Below are 12,255 nucleotides of genomic sequence, written 5' to 3'. Positions count from 1 at the left end.
AATATATCAAATAAGCATGCTATGTGAAGCTAGAGACATTATTGTGCATAAATAAACTAGTTTCAATCATAAAATTCGATTAGGATTTTTACCTTGTCCATGTTTCTGTCGGGAGCTGCCGTAGAAGATTTTCGCTGTCATTCCCGCCATGCTGTTTTTTTTTCAAATGAGTGTAATTTCATTATGAGACCACTAGGTGGTGCAGGCAGGGCCCCCAGATGAGGACAATTGGTCAAAATTCTTACAAATTAAGTATCATGGGGCAGAGCAGCAAAAATGTAATGTCCTCATATGAGGACGCGGGGTCTCAGGAGGTTAAGCTTTCCTTCGAAGTGACGCTAAAAGTTGGATGAAGTCCCACCGTCTGTGAAAGCGAAGCGCTGCTTTTTTTACATGTCGCCATATCTTATGATTTATGCAGCTATGGTCAATTAGTTAGACATCTTCTACCGCTCAGAGGAAACCACTGGCATGTCTGGAGCTCCGCGTGCGAGTAAAGGTGGAGGCGATGGGTGACAACAGACACTAAGTCAGTTATTTCTTGGATTTTACCGCGCCACCTTAAGTCCCTGAACTTCACATTTTAACGGAAAAAAGAGCAATACGACTTGGATGTAACGAGTAACGCGACAGTTTTGTAGAAATGTAGTGAAGTAGAAAGTACAGATACTTACTGTAAAATGTAGTGGAGTAAAAGTAGAAAGTATCCATTATTAAATCTACTTAAGTAAAGTACAGATACATTAAAATTGTACTTAAGTACAGTTACTTCCCACCACTGGACATCAGCGTGGCACTTACTCTCCTCACAAATATCTGTCACCCACCTCCTCAACTCAGTATTTATCTGTGTGCATCGATCCATTCTAACCTCTTCTGCTTCCTCTTCACTGGAAATGGGCATAGTGTCATTTGCGATTTTGCTTTTAAGGTCTGATTTGCACACTTCTGACATGATGGGGTTACCATGAATGTCATTACCTTCTGTCTCACTTAATGCCACAGTGGCAATGCTGCGTATTAGGACCTTTGCTTCCTCCAAAGATTGTGACTTGACCAACTGTGCCATTGAACGCACATAGAAGTCTTTCACCCGATGAGGTCTTTTCCTCAAACAATCCCACTGGGAAATCATTTTGATCAGGTGTGCCACATCCACTCGGATGAAGCATGGGGGCAGTTTGCTGCATTTGTTTTGAAGCAGAACTCCAAAGCACTCATTTACATAGCTCTTCAAATCAGACAGATGTGTGAAAGCCTTAACCAAAGCACCAAGTAAAGCTAAAGAAAAATCTGAAATTGCCTCTTTTGGGACTGGTGCTCCAGCGCAAATCCATTCTGACAACCATCTTGTGATTGCCTGGCCATCATGTTGCTCTGACAGCATTTGAACCACAGGGATGTGGGAGTTGTCGCTTCCTGTTAAAACTCCTTGATACAGGAAGATATGTCCAGACAAGCCGTTCGGCCTGAGAAGCTTTTTTACAACTGAGCCAGTTGCATCAAAAGCAACAATGGAGTGTTTTCCTCTGTCTGGTACATCATCACTTGGGTAGGACTCCAGTAGTGACAGAAGAATTTGTCTAATCCAATGTCACCAATACTTCCACTGTGAGGACAACTGCATTTTATTGCCTGTAGTGACAATATTGGGTTTGTATGAGACATTTCAGATTCATGTTGTTCTTGTTTTGCTTTTCGTATAGTTGTTAAATTTGGTAGATGACTTGGCTCAGGGTCTCCAAAGTCCATCAGGTTTTCTGCCTGTAATGCTCTCCACACATGTGGCTGCAGCCTACCTTCACAAAGTTCTTTTTTTACTTCTGCACGCAGTCTTCCAGACAATGGTCTCTTTGAAAACCCAGTGTGCAGGGACTCGTCCATGTTTGCCATCACACACCGAAGCACCATTGGGCACTGTGTGTCTGGTTCCTTTTCACATGTAATGTACAGTTGACCCTTGCACTCTTTACAGAAACCTCTTATTTTGATGAAAGATGATACCTGGTTAGGGTACACCTTGGCTCTTTTAAATGTAAAAGTGCAAGAACTTTTCATTTTATTCCAGATTCCCTGGTTCACAATATGAGTCCATGTGCCTCTCTTCAAAATGGTGTATGCCCTTTTTTTAAACAAATCCTTTTTGTATGCGACTCTCTCTGGAATCATATGCATCCACTGTTCAAATGGAAGCTCCACATTAAAAGTCTTATAGCCTTTGTTTTGTAAAGGAGGGATGCGTTGGTCAAAAGGACTGCCACTCTCACTGCTGTCTGTCTCACTGCTGTCTGTCTCCATCATGTTCTTTTCATTATTATAATCAAGAGTATCCCAGATATTGTGTCTGTTTAATTTGACAAATGTGTAAAGGGCTTTTGGTGTTAGCTTTTCACCAAGTTTTTTACTGAGCTCTCCCCATATCCCATCACTTGGAGTTGCAATGTTGCCATTTCTTATGACTGTGTTTTTTGAGGCACAGAGGACTTCAATTACAGCTGTTTGGGGAACCAATGACTTCTTTGGCATCTGTTTAGCAAAATAATAATAAAAAAATCCTGTTAGTTGAATATGTTGAAATATTTCAAATAACACAACAAAGAATCAATAGGTCATAGCTGTCATTGAAATCTTCAAAGCTGCATGCAGTATGCAACTTCCGTATTTGTAAATGCCAATATTTTGCAATATTACAGTATGTTACAGATAATCTCTAAAAATAAAAATAAGGACTCCTCTGTCTTCTCCCAGTGCTTCCATATACCTAAGCATGCATAAATATCCATCTATCCATCCATCTATTTTCTAACACCCTTATCCAGGAGGGGTCCTAGTTCCTATCGCCAGTTAACGTTTCAGGCGAGAGGCGGGGTCACCCTGGACAGGTCGCCAGTCTGTTGCAGATATACTACTTATATATAGTCCTGATGTAGCCTAGAAAAAAAAATGCTTTTCACCATTCATGTAATATTGCAACTTTATTAAACTTCTGCATCAGACATTTCAATACTGATTTGAAATTATGTTGTTCAACCGGGTTTTGTAATAAAACTCACACTACTAAGGCAAGTAGAGGTTCCATGTGCAGCACCTGGTGGCTTTTTTCTGCTTGACATAAAAAATGTATATGCACACCACTGTGTTCACACTGTCATTTATGAAAACTTCTCTCATTCTTCCCTTTTCTCTTTCCTGTTATAACTTTTTCCCTATAGCATTGCATGTCTTGACAGTCTTGCTATTTAGCATAGCCAGTGATGACTGCAGAAAAACTGTTTTCCTAGAACAGTACATTGTTTTTCTGCAATTAACATGCCGTTGAGACAATCTCCTGGCTCTGAATGGTTGTTGAGGGGTGCATTTCTGCAGACTACAATAGCAGAAGTTGGAGAAGCCAGATTATTTTTATTATTTTTTGCACAGTTGAGCTGTCTTATAATGCACTGAAATAGTTACAGTTTTGGAAAATATGTAAAAATACATTTCTTTTATGAGCCTTACATACTGCAGATGCAAGTGGACAAACCTACCTTGATGCACTGCTATGAAGTATTAAAAAGAAGTGTTGATGATTGCTCTTGATCATAACATTAAGCTCAAAATGGCTGAGTAGATGCCAAGCACATGTTTGGTTTTATTCTTAGTTTTTGTATTTCAAATGTACAGTTTGTCTAATAGCACCCTCTAGTGATCAGAAACTACGATACAGGTCACCGAGATTGTTTTGAGAGGTGTTGTACCCATACACATAATATAAGAGTAGGGTAGGGTTAGACCCTATTAATCATTATTTATTTGCGTCATTATTAATCATTATTTATTTGTGTTTATATAGTCATATGAATATGTATAATTTATTAAATAAATTATGAACGGCTGTGTGGTTTGTAAAATGCTCATAATGCATCAACATCAGAATATTCTATTCCTATTCAGCATATTTAAATAGGCTGAACTATGTATCAATGGAAATAAAAAAATATTTAAAAAATACAATTGCTTATAAATGTTGCTTTGATAGATGTTTGAATAAGGTTTCCAGCTACAAAAAAGTGTGTTATGATTGATTAAATACATTATGTTATGTGCCTGCCAGACACATAACGCTGAGTGGAGTGGAGTACCGCTCCAAGATGGCTGCCCTAAATCTTGTCAGCGGCGATAGGCGAGAGCGGTCCATGAGGGTCTATCCTTATATTATGTCTATGGTTGTACCTACCTGTTCATTCTAAATAAGACCTAGTATGAAATGAATTTCTTCCAGGTTCAAATTTAATTATTCATGTTCATAGGTTAGCAACTTATAATTTAAATGAAATTCACAGTTTCACCATGAACAGGTGTTCATTGACCTTGGATGACCTCTAGAAACTTTTCTTTTAATATCTTCAAAGCCAAAGCAGCACAAATGAAAATTTTTGCTGCACAAACCAGCAAAACGTAGCCGAGTTGATTGACACCCATTTTGCCTGATTTGAAGAAAGTGGGGGGGGGCTGGTTGACCTTTTGACCTTTACACTTTCATTAATATCTTCAAAGCCAAAGTAGCACAAACGAAAATTTTTGCTGCACAAACCAGCACAAACGTAGCACAAACGTTTGACACCAATTTTGTCCAATTTGAAGAAAGTGGGGGGGCTGGTTGACCTTTTGACCTTTACACTTTCATTAATATCTTCAAAGCCAAAGCAGCACAAAAGAAAATTTTTGCTGCACAAACCAGCACAAACGTAGCCGAGTTGATTGACACCCATTTTGCCTGATTTGAAGAAGGTGGGGGGGCTGGTTGACCTTGGATGACCTCTAGAAACATCTCTTTATATCTTTAAAATGATAGCGGCACAAACGAAAATTTTTGCTGCACAAACCAGCACAAACGTAGCACAAATGTTTGACACCAATTTTGTCTGATTTGAAGAAGGTGGGGGGGCCAACTTCACTCAGGTCAAACAGTGGCCTGCCCGTCAGGTAGTCAGTAACCCAGGAGATCACAGAGTCGCTGACACCCATCCCCCGCAGCTTCTCACCCAATAGCAGAGGCTGGACAGTGTTGAAGGCACTCGAGAAATCAAAGAATGTGATTCTCACTGTGTCTCCTCCACCATCCAGCATCATCAACTCCTAAGTGGGGCTGGTAGGCAAATTGTAGGGGTCCAGAAACGTCATCACCCGGGGCCTCAGCTGGGCAAGGACCAGTCTCTCCATAACCTTCATCACATGGGATGTGAGAACGACTGGTCTGTAGTCCTCTGGGTCGGATGGTCTTGCCTTCTTGGGCACAGGAACTATGTGTGATGTCTTCCACAGAAACGGGACTCTCTCCAGACTCAAGCTCAGGTTGTACAGATGTACCAACCAGTACAGGAGACAGCTGACTGGCGCAGGTCCTCAAGGTCCATGGTGTGATGCCGTCCGGGCCTGCCGCCTTCCCCAACAAGTCTCCAACAATAAGAACATGTTCATAGTTAAAATCCCAGATAAAAAATCAGAAAAGTTGCTTATAAAATCCTTATTATATTTGGGGTGCTGGTAGACGACAGCACAGAAAACTGGGTTTACGTGTCGCATCTCAAAAGACGTAAACTCAAAGCTGGGGAACGACGTCTGTAGAAAACACTGCTTACATCTGTAGTCCTGTTGGAAAAAGACGCTGTGCCTCCCCCTCTCCCCGAAGCCCGTGGTGAGTTAAAATGAGAACAGTCCGCTGGTAAAAGCTCAGATAGAGCACTGGACTCACCAACACTCAGCCACGTCTCAGTCACACATAAAAAATCCAAGTTTTGGCGATTAAAATGTCCCTAAGAATAAAAGTTTTATTCACAAGTGACCTGGCGTTTACTAGGCCAATCCTGACAGGAACTTGATCCTGGGCTTCGACAGGTCGGGAAACCCGGCACAGCGGTCTCAGGTTTTGGAGACACCGTCGGCGCATGTTGAGCCGGGAAGGGCAGGGGCGGCGGTGTAGAGGGGCTTGAACGCTGACCACTGGCACCAAGCAGACATCAACGGGATCCAAGAAACGCCGAGGCACCCGAGAGCCCAGAAACGATCCATGCGATGATCGGGTAAAAGCAGAACAGTGCGTCATGTAAAACTTCAGCTTCACCAGCTGGCCGCTTCGTCTACCGCGACGACGACGACGTCTCCTCCGTGAAAGCAGCGCAGGAACCTGGAACAGGTGACTCGGAATCTCCGACAGAAGCGGGGGCAAAGATTGTTGGACAGCAACATCAAATAACTCCATATCCTGGACCAAAGGTTGGAGGTCTAGTAGTGTGTTGCGATCGTACACCAGCAGAGACTCAGTTCCGTAGATGACACAGGTCAGAAACAGTATAAACGTCAGCAAACGTGAGAATGACAGACGAGCAGTCACACACACCGGCGCCATCTTTGTTCTTTGTTCAGCACACGGCGCCACCTGTGTGCTGTTATTGGGGAGGACTGTGTGCTTTGGTCCCCCTAACCAGCCCGATTGCTTTCATCAAGAAAGGACAACACGTTCTGGCTGCCTGCTCCAAGCGTGCAGTTATGCCGGAGGTCAAACGCTGGAGGGGCCTCACAACGGACACTGGAGTTCCTTGGGAGTACAAGATTTGGAATGGAGGAGAAAAGTTAATGCAGAGCCTATTTCCAGGAGTTGGAGTAGGAGAGGTTCGAAGTCACGTTGAAATCAACAGATATGGATTACTGCGACTGATCAACAGCACACACCAGCTGGCCAACAGCACCATGAGAGAGCTGACTGAACTGAGAAACATGGTTCTGCAAAACCGTGTTGTACTGGACTTCCTCACAGCCTCTCAGGGAGGTGTTTGTAAAATTATTGGCCCAGCGTGCTGCACTTTTGTTCCGGATGAAACAGGAACTGGTGGAACTATTTCTGACACTCTACATGAACTGGAGGAACTTAAATATTACGTGGAAGGTGCAACGCAGGGATCATCTTCCTCTGATCTTCTTTCTTGGTTCACTTCTCGACCATGGTGGAGTTTACTGCTGAAGATTGTGACGCCAATTCTGACTGTGTTGCTACTTTTTTTGCCTGTTTACAGGTTGCATTATTCTATGCCTTCGAAGTTTAACAATGTTGTGATCAGCTATCAGCTGGTGAAAATAACCAATGACACAAATGAAGACAACTTGTTTGAATCTTTCTGATGACGAGGTTCTGTAATCAATAACAGATGTATCCTTTGTTGGTAAAACATGCTGAGACTGACACAGAATCCACTGCTGAGGATTCCCCTTATTTGTATTTAGATTCTAGTTTCTGGACTGAGTACAACCCTTGAGAGTAAAAATATTTGCGTTCTTAAAAATGAACTCCCGGCTGAAAAACGTTTGAAGAATCTGTTTATAAGGGATGTGAGACTTAGAACAAATATTTGATAAACAGGGGGGAATGTTAGGTAAATTGTATTATTATCAACTATTTGTTATACTGTTTTATATGTTCTTAGTTTATGTACTCTTATTTGTTTAAGAGCAGTGACAGCAGCTCTTCACAGAACGCCCTGCTTTGACCTCTTAGATAGCTATAAAACCATCGCCGTGAAGATGTACAACTTGTCCTGTCTGATCCTGGGTCAGAAACTAGACAAGCTAGTGTGAGATAGATTGTGCTGTTAGTTAGCGGTAATCTTGGCGCTGTGACTGTGTGATGAAGTGTCTTTCCCCCTCCCTTTAGAGTTACAGCGCTCTCTGTGATCAGGGATCCTAAAGACAATAAAAAGAGAGGGGCAGGCAAATGTGCTTTGAGAGTGGTAGATTTGTAACTGAAAGCACATCTCTGTCTGTTCTCCTCGCGAGTATTCAGAATCTAACTTTCTCTTGTCTTTCCTGTGTTATGTGCTGTGTTTAATAGGTGTCAACTCTGACACAGGGTGATTGCAAATGGGCCAATAGCGCAGGAGCGTGCTCAGTATAAAAGCTGAGGTGAGCTGCGGACTGACGCTCGTTTTGCTGTTGACACGTCGCGCGCTGCACTTCCTGTTGGGCTGTCGGGCTGTCTGTGTGCCGAGTACAGGTGAGGTTGGCTGCCTGCGTATTTACAACTGCTTGTACATTGTAGTTATAGAGCTTTTTACCAGCAGAAACGTACTGGCGTATTTACCTCCACGTTAGATCATGGGTGGAGTGGTGCCTGTGACAGGTACCGACGTTTGTGAGTGTTCCCGTTTGGGTGGAAGCGAAGGGAGCTTGGCCTAATCGGTAGGTGGACTTGGTGACAAATCTTATTTTTATCCCTCCGTTTTAAACTGTTTTTTTATTATTTAGGAATTGCAGCTGTTAGCCACACGCTTAACGCTGCTGCTTTGCCTGGACTGAGTCACCACTTATTTAGCGGTCAAGGAAGACCGGCGTGTGGGACACGCCCCCCGCGACCAGAACAAGGAGCGGCTGATCGCGCTCTGTTTTGGATTGGATTGCTCATTTTGCTGTGCCTGTCAAGCACAGGGGCTTTTATGGTTTTACTTATACACATTTTTATATTTCTTTTACTGCCTGTATTTTAACAATTTGTCTTTTTTTATTTTTATTTTCTAGACCACCGGTGGTGCGCCCGGGCCTGGATGAGGCGTCCCTTTTTGGTGCAACTGTGCAGTGATTAACGCCAATAGATGGAGGGAATTACAGAGTCAGTGACTTCACGGGTTTTTGTTTTGATTTCTTTGTTTTGGAGCCTACCATCCAGGACCTGGTCGTACCCACCGGTAAGCCTAGTTGGATTTATTTTGTGAATTTTCTTTTCGTTTAGATACAGGTATTTTTATTCTTACATTGTCATTGTGATAAACTATTGTCTTGAAACTTGTCTCTTGCTTATTGCAAAACTGGACCTGTGTCCTTTACTGGGTGATAATTCCTGGGTGATAACCCCAGGTGACGTTGACGTTGTTGGCAACAAACAAAATTAATTGTATGGTCAAACAACTGAATGCCACTTTCAGCTGCAGAGTTCTTTGTCCATCTCGATCTTGGCTCAAAGCTGCCTGAAGGATCCAACCAAAGGTTCCTCTGTTGCACTCACCTTATAAAGGATTTGTCCACCCTTTTGGTGCATTTGCATTGGCTAGCTTTGTTGCTGTGCCTGTTTCATTGGCCGACTGCTTGGACCGATAGTCTCATCTCCATCACCATCTTGGGACATGATGTCTGTTCTAATGACCCAGAGTTGCTCAACAGTCCTCTTGCGTCTAACTTTTTCTTAGGAAAGTTTAAAGTTTAGCAATAAGGCCTTGGTCACCTCCGCTCTCCTATCAGTTCCTCTTTCTCCCTGACCTTTAACCTACCATCTACCTTCAACACATAATCAGTGACCTTTAATTACACATTTTACTCCATTTCAAGTTTAATGTCAAAATCACATTTATAACCTTTTAGTTTCTCTGATTTAGCATTCACTTATAATATAATAACCATTACTTATTAGTTACTCTTATTATAATCATAATGTGAGTTATTAGACATTTCTGAAAAGAAACCAAAAATAATCCATTATTCTAATTATTTGATACCATGTTACAGTTACTTGTTTCACCTTTAAGTACTTCCATAAGTATAAGAGTAAGTGTAATTAAAGCTCCGCGGAGCCTCAAGCGGCCCTCGCAGCCAAGCGCCGCTCGAGCCTATAGCCACCGCGGATGTTCCAGCACCGCCTCCCGCCAGCCACTGCTGACGCTCGCGCGCCGTGCTCCGGGCGATCCGGTTTGATGCCTTCGGTAGAGCTCCCTGGCGATGCACCCAAAATCTGGAGCAGATTGGGCCATGTAGAGAGGAGATACAGCTGTTTTATTATCCTATGGGGCGTGGTGGAGTCAAATTGCAATAAAACTCTATTGGGCTCCTTAGAGGTTCACAAGTGTCACTCATAAAAAGTCTGGTGTAAATCGGATGATGCGTGTGTGAATAAGAGACGATCGTATGCATATGGCGAGGGACAGCCATTTTGCCACACCCACACGGGTCAGTAGAGTTCATCATGACAGAGGTCATTATCATTTCATTTCATGTCAGTCTGCAAAGGATGAAACCCATATCAATTAGAGAGTAAAAGCAAGACATACAGTAGACAAAAACAGGTGACTTCCTGTCGGAAGTGGGCGGGGCTAAGCTGATGTCATCAATCGACCACCTAACTATAATGAGGTCAGGTCTATAATGAGACATAGAAAGTCTGATGCAGCTGTGACCTGGCATTTGGAAGTTATTTCACATTCATGTTTCATGGTGAATAGTCAAAGTTTTGGACTAAGCCACGCCCACATGCTTTGACACACAAAAATTCCTGTGACAACTTCTGACCTTTAATGTCTCAACTCTCTGCTTACTGAGATACAGCTGTTTGATTAACTTAGGGGGCGCAGTGGAGTCAAATTACAATAAAACTCTATTGGGCTCCTTTGAGGTTCACAAGTGTCACTCATAAAAAGTGTGGTGCAAATTGGATGATGCGTTTGTGAATAAGAGACGATCATATGCATATGGCGAGGGACAGCCATTTTGACATGCCCCCACGGGTCAGTAGGCATTTACAGAGTTCATCATCATCTCATGTTATGTCAGTCTGCACAGGGTTGGAATCCATGACACACCAACATGTTTTAGAGTGTAAAAGTAAGACATACAGTAGAAAAAACAGGTGACTTCTTGTCGGAAGTGGGCGGGGCTAAGGTGATGTCATCAATCGACCACCTAACTGTGATGATGGCTGGTCTATAATGAGACATAGAAAGTCTGATGCAGCTGTGACCTCGTATGTGCATGTTATCTCACTTTCATGATTTATGGCGAATAGTCAAAGTTTGGGACGATCATATGCATATGGCGAGGGATGGCCATTTTGCCACGCCCCCACGAATCAGTAGAGTTCATCATGACAGGTCATTATCATGTCATTTTATGTCAGTCTGCAAAGGATGAAACCCATATGAATTACAGTAAAAGTAAGACATACAGTAGAAAAAACAGGTGACTTCCTGTCGGAAGTGGGCGGGGCTAAGGTGATGTCATCAATTGACCACCTAACTGTGATGAGGACTGGTCTATAATGAGATATAGAAAGTCTGATGCAGCTGTGACCTTGTATGTGCATGTTATGTAACTTTGATGCTTAATGGTGAATAGTCAAAGTTTGGGACTTAGCCACGCCCACATGCTTTGACACACAAAAATTCCTGTGATAACTTCTGACCTTTAATGTCTCAACTCTCTGCTGACTGAGTTTGAAGTCTGTATCTTGAAAGCTGTAGGAGGAGATAGATCAGATCCGACGTCTATGAAAGACAGTAAATGGCGGATTTTGATCCAAAATGGCCGACTTCCTGTTGGGTTTGCACCATGGCTCCAAGAGACTTTTTTGTAGGTCCTGACATTATACACATGTGTACCAAGTTTCATAATTCTAGGTTAAAGAATGGCTTGGGGCTGCTTATTTAAAAAATTCTAGGGGGCGCTGTAGAGAAATTAGGCCACGCCCATCAACGACTGTTATGGATTCCTGTTCGGGGATGAATAAGGATGCATCCTAGTGAGTTTGGTGCAGCTGGGCTGAACGATGTGGAATCTAGAGCCAAACGTATTGCGGCGGCGTTTCCTCTGCTTCGCCGCGCTGCCATGGCCACGCCCTTTCCTGAAAACTGTTGGTGCTTTAAAGCAAGTGAGACTAACATGTTATCTGTCATCCATCACAGAATCATCTTGATTAGGTGCAGTGAGCCAGAAAGGCAGCTTTCCAAGGAAAAAAAAGCACTTCCTGTTCTGAGGGGGCGGGGCTTAGATGACGTCAGACTATGACGACATAGGATCGTCAGGCATCCCACCAGGATCAGTCATGTCAAGTTTGGTGCAACTGGGCTCAAAATTGTGGAATCCACAGCCAAACGTAAGGACACGGCGTTACAGGTCACTTCGCCATGCTGCCACGCCCACCTGCTCCATGGCAACCACACAGGGTTGGAATCCATGACACACCAACATGTTTTCTGTCTGATGACACAGTTTCATGTTGATTAGGTCAAAGGGGTCAGATAGCGACCGTTCACAGTAAAACATGACACTTCCTGGTCTCAGGGGGCGTGGCCTAAGTGATGTCATCATTTGACCATTGGGTATTGTAGGGGACCCGATGATGATCAATCACTGATAGTTTGGTGTCGCTGTGAGTTTTTTTGTAAAAGTTATAACCGTTTTGTGTTTCATGGCGAATCCATGAACTTTGACCCCAGGTAACCCCCCTTCAGGAAGGTCGAAAAC

The sequence above is a fragment of the Poecilia mexicana genome, unplaced genomic scaffold, assembly GCF_051168715.1.
Source record: "Poecilia mexicana isolate PSO_F unplaced genomic scaffold, ASM5116871v1 scaffold_2, whole genome shotgun sequence".
NCBI classification, from domain to species: domain Eukaryota; kingdom Metazoa; phylum Chordata; class Actinopteri; order Cyprinodontiformes; family Poeciliidae; genus Poecilia; species Poecilia mexicana.
Note: the sequence above shows the minus strand (reverse complement) of the source record.